Source organism: Marmota monax, unplaced genomic scaffold (assembly GCF_021218885.2).
Source record: "Marmota monax isolate L192 unplaced genomic scaffold, Marmota_monax_Labrador192_F-V1.1 WCK01_AAM20220418_F8-fsc00010, whole genome shotgun sequence".
NCBI lineage: Eukaryota > Metazoa > Chordata > Mammalia > Rodentia > Sciuridae > Marmota > Marmota monax.
This window is the reverse complement of record NW_026692321.1, coordinates 6,705,052-6,726,004: the sequence shown is the minus strand read 5'-3', so window position 1 is coordinate 6,726,004 and position 20,953 is coordinate 6,705,052. Positions and strand designations below refer to the sequence as shown.

Below are 20,953 nucleotides of genomic sequence, written 5' to 3'. Positions count from 1 at the left end.
GTTTTTTAGGACAGAAATCAGTTTAGAGACAATGGTCACGGACCAAGTGACAGGATGAAGCTCTGAATATGGCAGAGGCATGGCACAGGGGCCGCAGGAGGAGGGAGCTCATTCTCAGGTGAGACCCAGGAGGGGCTTCCAAGTGTGGCTATCTATCCAGAAGATGACATTATAATGTAGACCTCAGGCCAAGGCCTGGGCTCAGGAATGAGCATCAGAAGGCACAGAAGACACAATGATGTGATCCTTGTCGCTCCCACTGTTGCCCAGTATGAAGAACAACAGGTTCTGACAAAACACCAGCAGCCACTTTTACACTGATGTGGTATAAAGCACACGCGTGCTTCTTCAGTCTCTCTTGCCAGCTCAGTGACACTGGGACAAGCCACAGTGATGAGGTGTCAGGCAGGGACCCCTCAGGGACACTGGACCACTAGACATGATGCAGAAGACAGAAGCTAACAAAGGGATCTCAGTAGACAGGATGGACCATCGAGAACCAGGTCACGCACATCTGTGGCAGGACAAGCGGTCAGCAGAGAAATCCAGGAGAACACGGACAGGTGGGGACAAGGGACACACAGCACTGGGGCAGCTCCAGCACTAAGCCTCCAATATCAGTGACATGGGTGCCCTGCAAGTGAAGCTGGTGCCTTCATGTGGTTTCACCTGAGCAGAGGAGGACCAGAAGAAGCCTGGATTTAAACCTTTAGTGGGCCACAGAGAGGGAGGAGGAAGAGAATAGAAGAGTAAACTCTGGAGCCCGAGTCCCTGGTTTTACCCCCCTGCTCTCTCCAGTGTCTCCTGCCCTCAGTTGTGGTCACTGTGGCCACAGTCAGCCCAGCCCTTCCCTAAGGATCCTAAGTTGTGCTATGGATACAGCACAGGGGAGGCACCCCCATCCTGCCAGACAGGCATGGATGCCCACGAGAGCCTCGGCAATAGAAGTGCTTCACCAAGATCTGCTTCTGGACTTGTTCCCCAGAGCCTCTAGAGATACACCCCCATGAGCTCAGCAGGTGTGTGCTGCCCTCTCCAATGACACACAGACTCAGTGACAGTCTTCCAGCCTCTAGCTCACCATAAATAAGGGTTTGTTTTTTTACCACCTCTTGCACAAAATAAGTGAACTTTCTTCAAAACAGGGGTGGGAACGACAAGAAGGGCATGCAATTATTTATTTATTATTATTTATTACATGCAATGATTGACTTATTATTATCTATTATGCTGCAGATAGTTCAAAGTGGACAGGAGGTTGTTTTATTTTTGGTTTTTTTTTTGGAGGTGGAAACAGAAATCCGAACACAACAAGTGCTGCCTTCAGGGAGCTCAATGCCAAACAGAGATGAAACACAAAGGTGAATAGCCGGGAGGCCACACAGAGAGGGACGCTGCTCTAGGAAATGAGTCACCCAGGAGGAGCCCGAAGAGGAGAACTCTCCAACGGGCCAAGATGGGGCCCGGGAGGGTGAAGTTACTGAAGAGCCCGTGGGTCAGTGGGTAGGGAAGCCCCATGGTAGGCGGTAACTCTGGAGCAGGACTGAGCACAAGGAGAAGGAAGCATCAGTGTGAGCTTCACCTCCAGGACCGGGTTGTGTGATTGTCATTGTTCTTTTCTTTCTCCTTTTTTTCCAATACTAGGTATTGAATCCAAACCCTGGAACATCTGCACATCCTAGGCAGGCCCTCTTCAGCCGCATCCTCGGTCGTCGAGGAGTATATGATCTTACTCAGAATAAGTGTTAAAAAGCCATTAATCTCTGATAGAAAGAATAGCAAATTGAGGGAGAATGTATGCCCTAAAGACAGGCTGCCTGGATTTGTAGGTGTTCTACTAATATCTTTCTTTTTTTAATCAATTTTTAAAAATTTTTGTTTCAACATGATTTTCTAATTTTTTATTTATATATGACATCGGAATGCATTACAATTCTTATTACACATACAAAGAACAATTTTTCATATCTCCGGTTGTATACAAAGTATATTCACACCAATTCATGTCTTCATACATGTACTTTGGGTAATAATAATCATCACGTTCCACCATCATTTCTAACCCCATGCCCTCTCCCTTCCCCTTCAACCCCTCTGCCCTATCTAGAGTTCATTAAGTGAGATTCTTAGCCTTTCTGTGCCTCCCATGTAAAGTGCAGGTAATGAAATGACCCCTCCCCAGAGGGCCGCAAAGTGCTTAGGAGAATTCTGGACATTTTGCATTCAGTAAAATATCATTATTACCATTATCTTCATTTTCTAAAGGATCAAATAAAAATGCAGGTTTAAATACTGGTTGTCTGATCCTTCCTCTAATTTGTTGTCAATAACAACAAATTATTGTGATATAAAGAAGATTAAAAACACTGACACTAATTTTCGCCATTTGACAATAATTAAAAGAAGTTTTTAAGCATCTTGATGTGCCCTGTCCAGAGGAACTTCCTTTAGTTACAGACATGTTCAGATCTGCACTGTCCAGGGGGGAGGCTCCTGGCCACATCTGAACATTGAGCTCTTAAAGTATTCTAGAATACCTCAGGAATCGGACCTTAAATGTTAATCATTGTAATTAATAAATCTAAATTTAAAAGCTTACATTGATTCAGTTACTTGAAAACTTCTATATATACTTGGAACAACTTGGGTATATGAATCCATACTTTCAAGTGCAAACTTTATAAAAATTAAATATAGATCAAATTTTTCCAATGAAAATTAAGCAATTCCCCACCTTGCTCAACCCATCACAGTACTGGCAGGGTGAGGGTGAACCCTCCCTTTAAAACTATCCATGCACTATCTCCTTTTCTTTAAACATACCTCCGAAAGATCTTCAACTTTTAGCTTCAGAGGATTTTTAAGTGTGGGGAGGAGTCAACATATACTTAGCTTTATTTGTACAAGGAACCACGTACAATGGCTCCGAGTCCTCCCCGGAGTGGCACCTCACCAGACAAGGTTCGTGTCTGTGCTGTGTGTGTTCAAGATGGGGCCATCTTCTCCAGGTTGTTGATTGTTTCCTTTTTATACCACCCAACAATTCAGAGTTTACTATGTCAACTTGGGAAAAGAAGAAGAGTCAGTTTCAAGTAAAGACTGCACCTTGCACAATGGGAATGTAAAGTCCTTCACAGTCACAATTGATCCAGGGCTTTGCTAAACGCCATTCACGTGCTGGGATTTTAGCCTACCATATTGCATTTGAATCCTATCAAACCCTCTAAGATGGGTTCAATAATAATTCTATTTATAGATAAGGAGGGTATTTGAACTCTGGAGAGCCTCAGCTGGTAAATCATAGAATTATTTTAAGTTTTCTTAAACCTCAAGCTCTTGCTCTGTGTAAAGAGATGACTTAGATCCTAAAAGAAGCATTGTATCCATCCACCTGAATTCTCAATGAATCCTGGAGTTACATCTGTTACTTTCTTGTAATCTGACTGTTATGTTTCATCATTTGATTTAATTATCCAAACACAAAATGCTATCCAAATTGAAGGCTGTGTCTTTACTTCAAGATACTTCAAAATGATAGTGAAAATTATTGCTGATAAGTCTTCCTAAATTTATATGTAGGACTATATATTATGGCTTAGGTCTGGAATGTCCCCCAGAAAGCTCATGTTTTGAAGGCTGGGTCCACAAACCAGCAAGGTTTAGCCATGGGGCTCTTGGGAAGTTATTGGATCAGGAAGGCCATAATTTCATCAGTGGATTAATCCATTTGGTAGAATTATTATTTAAATGAACTATAGTGTGTTGACTGTAGGCAGGTGGAATGTGACTAGAGGAAGTAGGAGCCTGAAGGCATGGCTTGGGGACTAGACAGGTTCGTGTTTCTCTCTCTCTCTCTCTCTCTCTCTCTCTCTCTCTCTCTCTCTCTCTCTCTCTCTCTCTTTCTCTCTCTCTCTCTCTCTCATTCCTGGCTCCCAGGAACTGAGCAGTTTCCTCCACACACCCTTCCACTATGATGTTCTGCCTTATCTCAGGCCCAGAATAATGAAGTCCACCAAGTGTGGACTGATTCTTCCGAAACCATGAGCCAAAATACATCTTTCTTCCTCTAAATAGTTCTTGTCAAGTATTTGATCCCAGGATGACAAGGTGACTAACACACCACACAAGGGAAAGTGACATCCCATTTCCAAATTATGAACCACTCCTTCCTTGTAGCACATGCCTAAATCTCCTGCTCTTTTCGTTATTCTTAGGCCTTCTTTGAGAAATCTAGAGCAATTTGAACTTTTGAAAGTTAAATGTCAGTAATAAAAAATATCTAATATCTGTAAATGTCTCTATTAGATCGAATAGTCCACTCAATTCTAGTGAAACTGACACATAGTTTCATAGAAAACTTTAAAATTTCCATTAAGTTCTTGTCTGACAAGATTCCTTCTACCATTCTTGATTTGCATTATAAAAATAAAAAGCATGCATGTCTCCAGCTCACCAACTCATTTGATGAGAGCAAAGGGTGCAATTTGCAAGTAGAGACCTCAGCAGACAGTCTGGATGTCAAGAGATGTCACCATCACTGCAATGTCTGTCCTCTGACTCCTGAGTGTCACCAAGTACACAAAGTAGGTAAGTTCATGTGACGGTGACAGACAGGAATGCAGATTGTCAAAGCTTTTGAGTGCAAAAGAATGATGATACATTCTGATGTTTTTGTGAATGAGGCCATAGGTGAGTGCATGCCTTCCTAGCCCCACACTGAGCCTGCCTAATGATCCAATCCCACTCCATATAGAAGACCTCTTAATGAAAGGGAGCAGAATCAAAATGTGCTCTGAATGTGATTCTGACCCTAAAGAACACTGTAGAGCTTGCTCTTCTGCTACAGAATAGATAGCCACTCACATCCTGAAGTTCAGTTCTCATGTACCCAAGAATGACACCACTTTTGTGAGGTTGAGGAGGATATTTTTATGGGAGGGGACAAACAATGATCATCGAGCCACGGCTATATTTTTTTTTTCCATTGGTAAAGAAACTGTAGCACAAAGAGGTCAGTTTCCATGGCTATACTAAAGGACTAGTCAGTTACATGAAGGTGCCTATTCTTGGGATTAGAATTGAAATACTCCAGATCTGGACAGAAAGACTGAAGTGAGCTTCTGTGACTAGTGTGTCAGCTAGCTCTCCATGGCTATCCCTAAATATCTGAAGAAAACCGACTTAAGGGGAGGGAAGATTTATTTGGACTCCTAGCTTCCGCCCATGATTGGTGGGTGCCAATGCTTTTAGGCTTGCAGGGGCAGGGATGGCTGACTGAAGGGTGTGGCCCACGAAGCTGCTCTCTGCAGGGCAGCCAGAAAGCAGAGTGTGAGGAAGAAGTACCCTCAGGCCACAGCCCAGTGACCCCTCCCTTCAACAAGGCCCCGCCTCTTACAGTCTCCACCAACTCACAACAGTCCCTCCAATTGTGAACCCATGAGTGGATCAGTCTAGTGATGAGGTCAGAGCCCTCAGAATCCTATTCCCCCAAAGCCCTGAACCCTGCTACCCTGGAGACCAAGCCTTCAGCACATGAGCCTTTGGGAGCTCTCTGACTCCAGTCTATAACACCTAAGTAAGACTGTCCGGATCTCGGCTCCTGGGAGAAAAGCCGCAAGGAACGGGCAAACCAACACCTGAAAATACTTCTTCAAATCCTGACTTCATCTTTCTTGTATATATACCCAGAAGTGGGACTGCTAGATCATATTACAATTCTATTTCCCATTTTTTGAGGGACACCCACACTGTTTTCCATAGGGGTTCCACTATTTTACATTCCCACCAACAATGTTAAAGTTTCCAATTTCTTCGTATCTTCTCCCACTGTATTAGTTTGCTTTCTGACACTATAACAATGTTCCTGAGGTAATCAACTTGTAAAGAAAACAGGTTGATTTGGGCTCCCGTTTTTGGAGGTTCTATTGCATGATCAAGTGGTTTCAATGATTTGGGCCTTGGGTGCAACAGCAAATCATGGCAGAAACACATGGCAGAGGAGAACCACTCACCTCATCAGCCAGGAACCAAACAGAGGGAAGTTGGGACTGGGGTCCCTCAATCCCCTTTCAAGGGCGTGCCCCTAATGACCTAGAAACCTCTCACTAGGCTCCACCTCTTAGAGGCTCCACCACCTCTCCGTAGCACAACCCTGGGGACCAAACCTTTAACACAGGGGTCTTTGGGGCCACTAAACTTCCAAACCATAACACCAACTTATCTTTTGTACTTTTGGTGCTCATCATCCTAACGGTTGTAGACAGTCTCTCATTTTGGTTTGATTTGCAATGTCCATCCATAAATGGGTGGGTAAGGAAAACGTGGCATCCCATAAACATAAAGTGGGATGTCATCCGCTCTTAGGAAAAGTAGGAAGTTCTGCCATCTGTGCAAACAGGAGGAACCTGGAAGGCATTTTGCTAAATGAAACAAGGCAGTCACAGAAGGATGATGCTGTGTGGCCCGTGCAGGAGGCATTTAGGGCTATGAGAGTGAGGACAGCGCAGAGCTGTGGCTGTCGCGGACAGCTGGGGAAATGAAGGCACTGCCATTTACTAACATGAAGCCTCAGCCCACGAGGTGGGGAAGTGGCGGAGCTCGGTGTCTGTAGGGGGAGCGCTGAGCTAGGCACTTGAAGACATCCTGAGCAAATCCCATGTTAAGTGTTTTTACCACCATTTTTCTTAAATAAGAAAGACTGTGGCCACAGAGAGTGTGCTAGATCTTGCAATCCCTCTGCTGGTCGAACAGAATTTGAAAGGCATAGTGATGACTTATTGGGGAGGAGGCCAGGTGGCAGTTAGATGCCATAAACACGATTCCTATCCCATGGCCTAGTCAGAACTCCAGCACAGCCCGCAGGCCTGGCCCTGGGCTGCTGCTCCCTGCGTCTTGCTGACCACGTACCTGAACTCTGAGAGGCCTGCGGGTGAGGGAAGGTGGTTCCCACGAAGGTGGAGCCAGCCTCAGGGACAGCAGTGACATCTCTCATCGCCATGCTCTTCAAGGATAATAACTGGGAACCTTGGGCACGTCCCCCTCACAGGGACTCATCTGTCCTTGCGGAGCCTCAGCCTGGCTGCTGCTGCGCCCAGGTGTAGCTGGGCAAGGACAGGAGGAAACGTGACTTTGCTGAGGTTTTCCCGTCACTCAGGTTATATATATTTCTTTATGGGAAATTGTTCTGAACGTGGAAAGCATGCCAAGGTTTTCTGCCGGACGCTGTTTCCTGTTTTGTACAAGTTTTGGGTTCGTGTTGCTTTAGATCAGCCCCTATTTTGGTTTTCATTGTGTTTTGTGCTTCTTGCCCAACCAGGCAAGCCAGGATACTCAGTGGCAGTAACTGCTTGCAGATCATAAATCACTTTCTAAGACTGTATTGGGTGATCCCACAACCATGATGTGAGGTAGGAAACTCTCAGCCCCTGGTTCAAGGAGTTATTTCCACTCCCTGTTCTGTGTTTCAAATCTTCCCTCATTTTGCATTCGGTCTGCGCCTGGTTTTCTCCCTTGGATAGTTGAGCCGTAAGTCAAACTGAACTAACTGATTGGATGTTGCCAATAGGCCATTCATCAGTCCAATCAGCCAAGAGGTGTGGAGGGCCTCCCCAGGCAGGTCCCAGAGCAGGAAAAGCAAAGTCTAAAGAAAAAGCAATTGTTCTGAACCCGTGGAGAACTCCCTCCTCACTACCACTGCCTTTGCAGGTGCTAAGGGAACCTGAGAGGTGTGGGCACTCAGGAGCTGGAGCAAAGCCACTCTGATGACCAGACTCATCTTTCCCCAACATAGCCAACTCCCTAGCAGTGATCCACACCTCAGGATGCAGTGCTTGGCTATTTCCCTGGTTCCCTGCCCTCTCCTTACTGAGAATCCCGTTCCCTCACTCAAAACTGGTCTCAGTCATCCCCTGTCCACACTGGCGGCCAGGCCTGGCGCCTACTCACCTTCTTTGAAGGTTTGGTGGGTCTCCTTTGCAAACCAGGTGAGCCTGGCTTTGGTTGCTGAGGAAGACATTGATTATCTGTTTAGTTTATAGACAGCTGTGGGTTAACTCAGATTCTTTTTTTCCAGTAGATGCATGAGTGTTTTTCTAGAAGGATATCAGCTTTAATTTTTCAAATGTAATGGCGTGATGTTGTTTGGAACATTCTCTTGTGGAACTTGGGTCTTTTCTGCTTCTGTTTTTCTACCCTGTGTGTGTCTAATCTTGCTCACCAATGGCATTTCTCACTTGTTCTTAATAGTGCTGAAAGCCTGCATGTTTTATTAATTTTTACAAAGAACCACTCTCTGATTGTGTTGATAATCACATATTTTGTTTGTTTTTTCACAAAAAAAGGTAAATACACTATGCCTTATGGAAAAATCCCAGGGATCCCGTATCCTGAGCATCACCTGGAAGAAGAGGGCCCTTCTCTTCATGAGAGCCGAGCAGCCCAGGGCCCAGCAGCAGGACCTACAGGACACTGGCCTCTGGCTGCCCTGCCAGCACCTCCACTCCCCAGTAGAGAAGCAGTGGGCCCCGTGCTGCAGGCCGGGCCTGAGTAGTCTCGTGTGCACCACCATTAGGTTTCTAAAGGAAACAGTGATTTTATTTTTCCTTCTTGGGCTTTGTATTGATAACAATTTCTATATTCCCTGAAATTTGGGAATCTATATATTACCATTCTAGACTTATATAATATACATTATTATATGTATGTTCTTAAGTGTGTTTTCATAGAAAGTCAAGGTGTGGTGGCCAAGTGTGGTGGCACACATCTGAAATCCCAGAGACCCAGGAGGCTGAGGCAGGAGGATCACAAGTTCAAAACCAGCCTCAGCAATTTAGTGAGACCCTGAGAAACTTAGTGAGACTCTGTCTCAGAATAAAAAAGATTAAAAGGGCTGGAGATGTATAGCTCAGTGGTAAAACACCCCTGGGTTCAATCCCTAGTACCAAAAAAAGAAAAAGAAAAGAAAGTCTAGTTGTGTGTTTGCTGTCCCTCTGCAGAGTACACACCTCTTACCATGTTCTAATGGCCACTCAATACAAATAACCCTTGCCTAGAGAGTTTTAATTTTACATTTTAGTATGAAATAGTTATCACATAACCAATAATTTCTGACATATTGTACTAACTTCCGTACTCACTTCCTGTTATGACTTTCACCCTGCCTGGATTCTTTCTTACCTCTCTGAATGTTCAATAGAAATACCGCTAATGAGACGGTGGGTAGTAAGATCTTTTAGTCTTCCTGTCCCCTGCCCTCCACCCTGAGTGATGCTCTTCCAGGCTACATACTCCAGTTTCCTGGTACCGTTTCCTCAGCTTGTTGGAGGCTGTGTTTATGTCTCTTCTCACATCTCTTTCAGCCAAGGAGAAGATTGCCCAAGTGGACCAGATTCCCAGCAAGGGCACCTGATGTATCCCAAACTTGACTTTGCAAACTGATATAGGGATCCTGAGAAGGGAGGTTGTGAAGAAGTCCCCAGATTCTACGGCCACCTCACAGAGACCTCTATCCTGCCACCTCACAGAGACCCTCGTCCTGTCATGGTGGACTGGCGTGATGGCCAGAGGAGGCGGGAACCAGAGCTCGGGCATCCTGGAGGCTTACAGTCATGGTGTCCTTGTTAAAAAAAATAAATAAATAACATGTGGTTCCCACTTCTTAATGCCATTCGTGTTTTGTTTTAAAATTCTCCTGATCCTGGGAATAACCTCGCTATGGAGATGATCTCACTGGACCTGACCCTAGGTCTTTCAAGAAGCTTTTCTTCAACTCCATGAAAGCTGAGTCTTTGTCCCAGACTCTGTGCAGAGCCAGCCCAGCACCTGGCCCACAGAGGGCTGATAGTCGGCCAATTCATTAAATTAAATCGGTCTGAATTATTTCAAGAAGTGAGTTTCGCATCAGGTATTAAAAGAATTGTTTAGCAGAAGGGACCTTGAAGGATACTGAAGGGAGTGGCGTGTAAACAACATTAGAAAAGGTGGAACAAGCAAGACCCATAGAGGTATAGCCCAGGAAACCACCGGATTTGACCAAGTAATATTCCAGGCCACATTCTATTAGAAATTCTAGTATAATTTAAATAGTGAGCAAAGGAAAGATAAGCTGTTAGAACACAGTGCATAGTGAAGATCATAATATGTTTAGGGTTTTCCAACACAAAATACCCTACCGCACCGCAGTGTATACACCACGTTCTCCATGTTATACACAACTGCATTCTGTTATAATGGACAGTTATATTCATTTACAACAAATGAAATAAACAGAAGGAACAAATTTTGCCTTCTCATTTTTTAAAAAAAAAAACATCTCAGAAAAATTCTGGTTGCATGCCCCCACTGCTCTCCTTCATTCTCCAAACAGATTTGGCAAGAGTCCAGGGCCCTTGCTAGTCTTTCTTTATTGTTTGACCTATTTTTCTCCAGCCCATGGTAACTAGCCATGTGTGATGCAGGCCACTGTTCTCATGGGCCATGGATGGTTTAACTGGAATACTCCTGGGTTCTGATGACTGGGGACAAGTGTCTTTGGTGGACAAACCCAGATGTAGCACAAATGGCAACAGAGCATATGGAGAAATCAGTAAGAAGGAAGAGCTGAGTCAGAAGGCCAGCCCCCAAGTAAAACTCATCTTACAAAATATCTTGGTAAGTTTTGAAATATTGCATGCATTGAGATGCTACCCACATACACTCTCTAACCATGTCTATTCTACAACTAATAGATAAAAAACTTCCTTTGAAGAAATCAGCAACCGGAAAAGCATAGGAACGAGGCTTATTATTCTCATTGAGATGACCATCTGACAGCATTGATTTTAATAATCTAGGAATGTGGCTCTCTACAGTGATTTTTACCTCTTTTTCATCCAATTTCTTAATTGGTACAGGAAAAAAAAAAGATCACTCTTGAGAAAATCAAGAAATTATTCATAAATTTTTATTTCACTAATTCTAATATAAATGATGATTGGACTTTCTATAGATTAACTTCAAGTCTGAGCTGGAAAAGAATGTGAAAAAATAATTCTGAGACAGACTATTTTTCATTAGTATTTAATTGGTTGCAAATTTTGCTGTCTCAAAAAAGTTTCTGCTCTTTGCTCCATTAAATAAGTTCTGTCATTGTTCAAAGTAATTATAGCTTTGGGGAAATTTTCCCAATAAAAGCTTAGAATGAAAAAAAAGAAAGAAAAGAAAAGGAAGCCTAACAATTACTGATAAAAGCTCAGTTAATGGCTTTTGGTTCCCAGACCTTCTCAGAGTCCTGAGCAGTGTGAATGTCTCCGGCCTATGTGGGTGGGTTAGGTGAATGCTCCTAATTGACTTAGACAAGAGAGAGCTGTCAGGGAAGCAAACAGATTTTTTTCCACTTAACAATTTCCCTATATGTCTGAGCATTTCCTGAATGGTGGGGTTCACTGGGCTATTTAATATATACAGTGTATATGGAAAACATCTGCAGATTCTCTGCTCTTGCCAGTTCCTCAATTGTTTGTTCGAATTCCCAGTATGAGGGCTCCTAGATCCATCTGCAAAACACTCACTTTGATCCAGTGAGGCCCAACCTTGTTTAAGCATTTGAATTCCTGATGTTATTGCTTCCTGGCTATGTGGTTCCCAACTTAGATCAATGATTTGAATTATTTTATGCATAAGGCCTATTACCCTTTTATGCATAAGGTCAATTTCCCTTCTCTGAATTTTAGGATGTCGTCTTCTTTTTTGTTGTTGTTGTTGTTATATATTGAATCCAGGGCAATTTCACATGAAGCAAAGACCCACCAGCTTGTACAGACTTCTTCCTACATTTTCCTGTAGCTCAAAGAAAGAACCACATGAGATTCTACCAATTATATTAGATCCCCCACTTTAGGAATCCATTCAGATCTCTCTTGTATCATCTAAGCATATGGGAAGAATTTAATAAATGTTTGTTAATAAATGCTTCTTACTAGTTTGAGCAAAACAAAGGGGTCAATTTGTTGATCATTTTTTATCTTAGTGTTGAGGAGTAAACTGATGCACAAATGCTTCTTTACTTAAAATGGGGTCATGTCCTGATGACCCCATCATAGGTTAAGAATCTAATCTGTCAAAAATTCACTTAATCCACAGAGCCCGCCACAGCTGGCAATAGAACCGTGGAATACCTTGAGATCACCTTGCTGCCCGGGACCTGGGGCTCTCTGCTCCCGCTCATCATCATGAGAGATTATTAGACCACTCACCACTAGCCTAGGAAAAGATCAAAATTCAAAATGTAAAGCACAGTTCTTACTTGATGCATCTCACTTTTAAACCATCATGAACTTGAAGAATGGGAGCCAGTGGAAGTCAAACTATCATAAGGTAAGGACAGTTTGTAAATTTGCTCCACTTTCCACAGGAACACAAGTACATAGTTAGCTCTTGAGCTTTCCAAAGGTACCTGGCATTCTTGGTTAAATTTACTTTAATTCTCACAGCAAAATCCTGAAGTCAACAGCACTGTCACCATTTTAAAGATGAGGATGATAAGACTTAGAAAGGTTAATTGGTCCTCACAGCCACTTTGCCCCAGCAAAGTAAGGAACTAAAGGAGAACTTCTACCCCTATTTCAGAGCACACTTGATCATGAACAAAACCCCCAACCATGTACATCTTCTTTCTCTATATAGCAATGCTATATTACAGAAAAGGGAGAGATCTCTCAGTCCAATTCAGGTCCCCTAGTAGAGTAATGCCGAAGGGCTCAGCCATCAATAATGAAAATGTCCATTTTTGCAAATGGCCAAACCTCTAGAAACATTCCACCCAGAGTCTACTCTATTCTTCTAGATAGAACACCGGAAACTCCAAGTAGAGGCCACACCTAGAGTCTGTGAGCAAAAGTAATGAAATGGCTATCCACACAGCTTCCAGAGGAGATATCAGCAGGCCTTGGTGGAGGTCTGGGTGGCTAATGCTAAAACAGCACAATGCGATTATCCTCTAAGCCGATCAACTCTAGCTCACTGTCTATTTTTGAAGTCAAGTTTTATTGGAACACTGCTATTCTCATCCCATGAAACATTTTGGAGGGCTGCTTTCACAGCCCAATAGCAAAGCTGAGTAGTGGCTACAGAGAGTATATGGCTGGAAAAGCTTAACCTATTTACCAATGGGTCCATCATGGGAAGTTGTGGCATGGTGCTGGGGCAGGCATCTAATGTTATAGTAACATCAAATCCTTGACACTTTGAGAATCCCTGTGCAATTCCAAGCCTGATATAATTCCAAGCCCTTTACAACCAATATATTCTGAACCACTAAAGGTAAGGTTCAGTTATAATTGATAAATTCTATACTGAGATCAGCAATAAAAGATTCAAATTTATTTCTTCCTCACATAAAAATATGAGGTACGTAATTCAGATAATTCACTGTGCTCCAAAAACTCTTTGAAATTCAAGTATTTTTGAATCATTCACTTCCTCCTGGATGTGGTCCCCAACCTTGGGGTCCAAGATGGCGACCGGGGCTCTAAGTATCACTTACAGCAGAGAAGAGATAAAGAGGAAAGGGGAAAAGGGACAAAGGAGCCAAAACAGATGGTTTTCTGGGAAGTGGACATACAACATATGTGCTTATCCTGTTGACCAGCCACACGGGAAGTTGGAAGTTGCAACCTCTACCCAAACCCAACCCAACACTGGATGGAGGCTGCCCATCATGGAGTCTTTCTCCCTTTCCAGAGGGTAGCCTTGGTGCTGAAGGGTGGCTTCTCAGCCTGGGATTCGATTTTCCAGCATCTCCTATAATAATCAATAGATATGAACAGAGATGGAGTGGGTACTTCAGGCCAGGGTAATTCTGCCTTTCCACATTCCACTGCCTTCTATTTGTTTATTGACATTCTAGAAAAATGTGGAAGCCTGTTGTTATAAAGATGGGGGAGTCACGAGAGGGACCGAATCTGGATCTCTGAATTACTGACTGGAGAAGAGTCTCCTGCTAATGAGAAACTCACACTTTAGACTTTATGTGTGCAAGAAATAAACTTCTCTTGTGTTGGACCACTTAAATTCTTCGAGATTAAATTCTTAGAGCCCATCTTATTTTCCACCATGCATTATAATTATGGTTATAACATTATATTTAATACTAATGAGAATGCCATGATAATTTCTCACTAAATCTCTATAAACTCAATATGTTCTACATTGCCTATTACCACAGTAGGTGTGGAATAAACTCTGGGCAAACTATTACCAAGCAATAGAGGCATGCACAAAAATCATGGGAATACCAAGCAAATAGTATTTAATTCAACCTGAGAACATTATATTTAATTTCCAACCCAGGACCATGTATGTCATAATATTATATTTTACATTAAGCATAAATGTTCCATTGAATGAATTTTCTAGTTTATATTCAATGGAATGTTTTGTTCCATCTTACATTGCACATTTAAATGGTGGTGTCCGTGCAGACTAGATAGGCACCTCGTATATTCAAAAGAGAAGGCTGTGGACTCTGGGAAAATTTATGAAGAGTGACTTCAAGGAGAAAGATCAACTTACAGGTAATGTGGGGCTCTTGTTCAGACCCCGAAGTGGCCATTGCCTGGAACACAGAGAGGCTTTCTTCAAGCTGTCGTTTTGAAATATCCACACTCTATTCTTGTGGCAGGCAGAGCATTTCCCACCAACATGGAAACCCAGAGTGCTGATAACTCTTGATGACAAGTGAGTTGGCAAACATTCTTCCTTCGTAAATGGCACCCTTAGATGACCGCCTGGCTTGCCCTGCTACCCACTTTCTTTCCTCTCGCCCTGCCCTTCGCTGGAGCAAAGCTTTCCTGTCCTGACACTTTATGACCTCAACAGCTCCTGGCAGTCTCCTCGGCACCCAGCATCCTGTTTCTCTGCGTAGGACTTTCGTGTCTTGGGATTGAAACTGCTCTCCTACGCAGCTTTAATTTCCCCCAAGCTGTAGTACAGGGCCTTGCACGTAGTAGCAAATACGTGACTTAGTTTCAAATGCGATTTAAACTAGTTGGCCCAGTTTACAGGAAAACTGAGGAGAAAAACTACATTTAGTACTGGGATAGGAAGAAAAATTAATTAAAAGTGGAATCCTTGAGGGAAAATGTGAGTCTCGAGGCTGCAATATGTTGGAACAAGTTCTGGGCTGGGTGGCGGGAGGCTCAGATTCTGATCCTAGCTTGGCCACCAACTGAGTGACCTTGGGCAAGCCAGGTGACCACTGCATTTCAAGGCCCTTATTCCTAAAATGAGGCAGGAGACGACCTCTGCAGGCCACTCATGACCCAACACCTTTTCCAGAAAGAGAAGGCCTCACTTCAAAATTAGACAGGCTGTCTACTTGTGAAGTCATCGACCACTTTTATTTCATTTAATGGCTTAGTTTATTTCAGTGGGAGAGATGCATACAAACTTTCTGAGATGAGGAGAACTGCCAGTGAGGTATGAAAGCAGGCAGCCTCTTACAATTCCAACTTGAAAGTTTCAGTGGCCACGAAGAGAAGCAGAGAATGGAGCCCACAAGGTCTGCCTGGGCCAGGGAAGACCAGTGCTTGCTACCAAGGCACTACCAATTAATTTTCAATCAACAAATATAAAGTGTGCATATTTATTGTAACACACATGATATTTTGAAATACATATACATTGTGAAATGGCTAAATCAAGGGACTTAACATTAGCCACAGAATTTTTGGAGTGAAACATTTGGAATTTACTCTTTTAGCAATTCTCAAGTGTACTTATTATTATTACTATTATTAATCTACTTAATAATAATGCATTATTAGTAGGAACTAGAGTCACCATGTTGTACAGTAGATCTCCTGAACTTCTTAACATCGAACTGAAATTTTCTATCCTGTGACTAATGTTTTCTCTTTCTATAATATTCTGCCTAGCAAACTACATCTTAGCAGGTAGCACTGACTGTACATTTGAAACTCCCGGCCTGGGTTCACTGAGGCAATAGAACTTGTCTGAGAAGCGAAAAGTTCAAGAATCCACCTCTCAATTGTGGATCAAGAACGCTGGGGTCTGGGTGTGGTTTGTCTCTCAAGGGTTCTGGTGCTGAGAGCTGGGTCCCCAGTGTGTGGTGTTGAGTAGCAGTAGAGATTTTAAGAGGTGGGGACTAGAGGAAGGTGGTACGTCACTGGGCACACTGCCCTTGGAAGAGATTAACGTAGGTCTCTGTGGTCCTGCTTAGTTCTAGCAAGAGCAGATTATTATAAAAAGAGCAAGACTGGCCCCTCTCAGGGCTGGCTTCATGTCTCACCATGTGATCTCTCCCTCCCACACATGCTTCCACATGATGCCCTCTGACATACTGTCATGTAAACAAAGGCCCTCCCCCAAGGCTGAACAGATGGAGCTGCCTGGTCTTGGGCATTTAAATAAAACTCTTTTCTTTATAAGGAGTCCAGCCTCAGGCATTGCATTCTAGCAACACACAGTGAGCTGATACAGAAAGCTTGCTAACAACAATGCGGACACCATACAACTAGAAAAAGCCAGGAGCCAGGGGCCAACACCTTCTCCAGCTCATCCTTGGAGGCTACTTGAGAGGCAGACTTGGCTTACAGGGGCTGTAATTATCTAGCTGAAATAGGAAAATTAGTGGGACAGATATTGGTGTCCTGTGGTCCAGCAACTCCACTTACACAGTTCTAGACAGTAGCAGAGGGCAGGAAGGGTCTCATTAAACTGTCCAAAAATAAGACTTTGCCATTTGGATAAGTCATTTCTGGACTCCAGAAGCCTCAGAGCTTATGAAAACTCCAGGTGAGGAACAGAACCCTAGAGAATAGTATTGAGTTTTAAATAATTCCCCTCGATGATGGTAGTGCAGCTACACGGGTGTCTTGGCTGTCACTCAGATACAGTGGACACTTCCTTGCTCCAGGGCCATTGCTCTAATGAGTCCTCTTCTGCCATGATCTTTCCCCAGATTCTACCTGTTAATTCCTTCATCTCCTTCAAGGCTCGGTTTATCTTGCACCTTCCACACCAGGCCCTCCTCTAACCCCACAGAAGGCTGCCTTGGTCTCCTTCTGTCTGGATGCCACTCTTGCCCTACCCTGTCCAGTTCTACCTTTCTTTCTGACACAGAACTCACCACTTTCACACATATCATATAATTTAATTATCCATTGGTTCCGAGTCCCTGGTTTTACCACCTTCTCTCCCCCAGACTGCATGGTCCCTGGAGGTAGGGATCTTTGGTTGTTGCTATTCACGGATAAATCCCAAGCACCTAGACACCAGTGCCTGATGCACAGCTGATGCTCAGAAGTGTCTGGTGACTAAATAGCAGAATGAATGGGATTGTAGGAAAGCCCCCTGGTTTTCATTGACTCTAGAAATATGAAAGCAATCTGATAGCTCTTCTGGCTGCATCTGAGGAGTTGGTCATACAGAATTCATAAGAATCAAACAAATCCAAAGCACCTTATGAACTTTTGAGAATACATGGGGGAAAAAAAACTGTAGAAGACTAAATTAGGTCTTCAAAGATGCTCTCTCCATTTCACAGATTGGAAGATTAAAGCTTAGAGAGCTCGATTAACCTGCCCATAGTAAGAATGAGGTTTCGTTATAAGTGATTTAGATGCTTGAACTAACTTAATGAATGTTCACATCAGCCATGAAGTAGGGAGCATTAGAGTCTCCCTTTTGCAGATGGGGAACCTGAGACATGAAGTCATCAAATGCCTTCCCCATGTTCACATGGAAGAAAGCGTCACCCTGTCACTCCCATGTACCACACGGCCTCTAACAATTCTTCCAGCATCTCTGGAAGACCTCCTTCAAACAGTCCTGATGAGTGTTATTCTGAATACTCTAGGAAACAGTCCCAAACATTTTATGTTTCACATTATCAAATATTGTGCTTGATTTTCACAAAAACGTTGACATGGATACAAAAATGCTCATTTTTGGTCTAGGACTGGGGGTGGGGGTCATCACTGGGGGCAGCTGTACCCATCCCCTATTGAGTAAGGACTGTAAAAGGCTCAACATCTGTCACCGCTCTTCCTCACACAGTGCAGGATGGGTTCAGTGGCTCTTCCGTTGGTGGGAATGGAAAGCAATAAAGCAGATCAAAAAGAAAGGGACTCTGTTTTCTCCCTCTTCCAAGCAGATGGTTCCCCAGCCCTCCCCGCACCCCTTCCCTGCAGGGGTGATAAGCCCAGCCTCACCCCAGACCCCAGGCAAAGCCCACTTCACTTGCTCAGAGTGATCAGAGGCCATCCTCTCTGAAGAGCAGCTTTGGTCATCCTTGGCCTCTGTGCTTGGAAATAACTAGAGAGATCAAATGGAGGACTAAAGATGAGGTCATCTGGGGTCTGGCAACCAGATGGGGTCCCCAGACCTCTGCTTCTCGAACTATGTACATAGAAAGCAAGTTTGTTTTTCTTGATCCTTACAAGACCAAAATTTGTAAAATATTTTCCAAATGAATTACCAGGGGTGGGGGTGAAAAGAAACGCAAAAGTCCGATTTGTGTTATTATTAGATTTCATTAGATTAATATCTAAATAATAGATCAGATTTAATTAGATCGTTACAAAAATTATAAATTTATAAAAATTGCTCTATCAGGTCCTTATTAAAAGTTTTGAATAGCTTACCCTTGATTTCTATATTTATCCCATGGAGGACAAGTAAGCAGATCTGGGGACCACACATTGAGTGGCAATGCCCTAGAACAGGCCGTGTGGCCTGGGACCTGCCTTAGGTGACAGCAGAGGAAAATACTATGACTTAAAAAGCAAATCCAAGCTCAGCATCCAAGGGAAAGACACAACTCAGCCCAGTGAGGGCAATAAGCAGAGATCAAATACAAGTGTTGCCACTGAGCAGAGGTAGGAAAGAGGGACGAGCTGGTGGAGGGATCAGAAGACCCCCAGACCTCAGATCAGTATTTTGGCTAATCGGTCGTACGTGGACTGTATGTTTAGCACACAGTTGGAACACGGCTAAACATGAGCTCAGGAGACGTGGAATTCCCCTCGAGAAGCAACAGAGTCCTCTTTCATCCATGCCCCTTTATAAGGTCAGGGTACTGGCTGCCTGTCCTTAAATATGTAAACTGAGTAAGTCCATCCTGGTTTGAGTAGGAATCCAGGAGAAGGAAGCATCCATTTTGAGAACAACCAGGATTATATGTCACTTGATCCCAGGAAGCTTTGCTATGGGGTCGGTCTCTTCCTGCACGGTGCTTCCTGGTGAACTTGTCCCAGGGATTTCTATTCCCCTCCACTTGCTGATGCTTCGGATGTTCAAGTTGAGATTCATTGCCAGTGCCTTGGACCTGTTGTTACTCCTCTTCATGGCCGCCTCCAGCCAGTACCGTAGGCTTCCCAGGAGCTACTAAGATGGCAGGGAAATGTTGTTTTTCTCCAGAAATTAGAGCTTCAAGGGCTCTTTAGAGTCTTGTTCTTTTTATTTCATAGTCCTCTCTGCAGGAGAATGAAGTACACCTTTTCCCTGGGATTTCACCTCTTGACATTTGAGAGTTGCCAGCCATGTTCAATCTTTATCAGCCAGAATCCCCAGACAGAGGACAGAACCCCATTTTCCAGCTCTCTCCCATTACAGGGTGCCGCTGCCTCCTCACAACACCCCAGAATGGGCATCCTTTCCCCTGCCCTGCATTGGGGGTTTTGTTCCAGAAGCCCGCTTTCAGCCCCAGATCCTCTCGGCCATGTATTCCAACAAACATAAAGGTTCTCATTTTAAAAAGACCTCTGCGTAACCTGTCCGGATAGGCAGAATTGTAAAGGGAGCAAGGAGATTGAGTTTCCCGGCCCATAACAACTCCTGGACACAGTTGGCTAAGGGAATTGATATCCATGTGACAAGCCACCTTCTCAAAGGCACTGTCTTCAATGCAATCGCCATATCAGACACGAATTGTCTATTGTCCATTCATTTGAAAACCTTTCCTCTGAAGAGCTCTGTGTAATAACAGCTAAGTGTTGGTTACTTGACAAATGATCGGGAAGTCCCATCTAGAGCTTGGGGAACTACACAGAAGCAAAGGATGAATTAAAAAAAAATGCCAAAGGGAAATGGTTCCCAACTAAGAGTGACTCCCCTCCCTCACCTACCCCACTCTGGGGACATTTGGCAATGTCTGGAGACTTTATAATGTTCATGATTAGGGGTGTGGGTGGTACTCTTGGCCTCTGGAGGGTCAAGACCACAGAAGCAGCTAAACATCCCACTCCACAGCAGGACCTCCTCTGCCCGCTGGATGAGACACAGACTTATCCAGTGCCTAATGCCAGGAGTGCAAATTTGAAAAACCCACACCACTGAAGGGCAAGTAATTAATAATTGTGACATAGATTGGTTTGATACCTGAATTTGGTAGGTCAGTCACCTGAATTATCCCAAAGATCAATGTACAGTTGTAGGGCTTGCTTTGACAAATAGAAAAACAGCATTAGCTTGGGAAATCAACTGCTGAGCAACGCGTGCCTCTTAGGACCAAGGTGCAATGGGTGAGTTTACCTTCGCAAGTCCGTGTCTCCTCTGGCAATCACTGTGGCATACCCTGGAACCACTGCATGGCTCTCCCTCCTCGTTTGCACCCCAGCAGAGGCTTCACTTTACAGTGTGATCCTGGAAAAGGATGAAAAAAGTGGCACATGGTGTCTTCCTTCTCCAAGCATCTAGCCCAGGAGTCCTAGTACTTGAATGTGCACTTGAAGCCCCCTAGGGGGCTGTCTTGATGAAGTGCTCATTCTGACTCAGCGGGTCCTGAGTATGCCCGAGACTCAGCATTGCTAACAGGCTCTCCGGGCAGGTCCAAGGGCCACACTTTGAGTAGCATTGTTCTAGGGCATATCCTTGTTCTTGATCGTGGTCCTGATCAAAATATTACTTCAACTACAGATCATCCCCGACTTCCGGCAGTTTTATTTATGATTGACTT

The 20,953-nt window shown here is 43.8% G+C and overlaps 1 long non-coding RNA gene across 4 annotated transcripts in view; it reads right to left on the bottom strand.

The window, feature by feature from the left end:
• Positions 1-20,953, bottom strand: part of LOC124090610 (uncharacterized) — a 67,437-nt gene that overhangs the window by 43,082 nt on the left and 3,402 nt on the right. For 3 of the 4 annotated variants that reach the window (XR_009226544.1, XR_006851168.2, XR_009226545.1), the window contains one exon: positions 20,530-20,640. This is a non-coding gene — a long non-coding RNA (uncharacterized LOC124090610). Of the gene's footprint in view, positions 1-18,208; positions 20,040-20,529; positions 20,641-20,953 lie in introns of those variants that run through there. The other variant, XR_006851167.2, reaches the window with a different exon arrangement.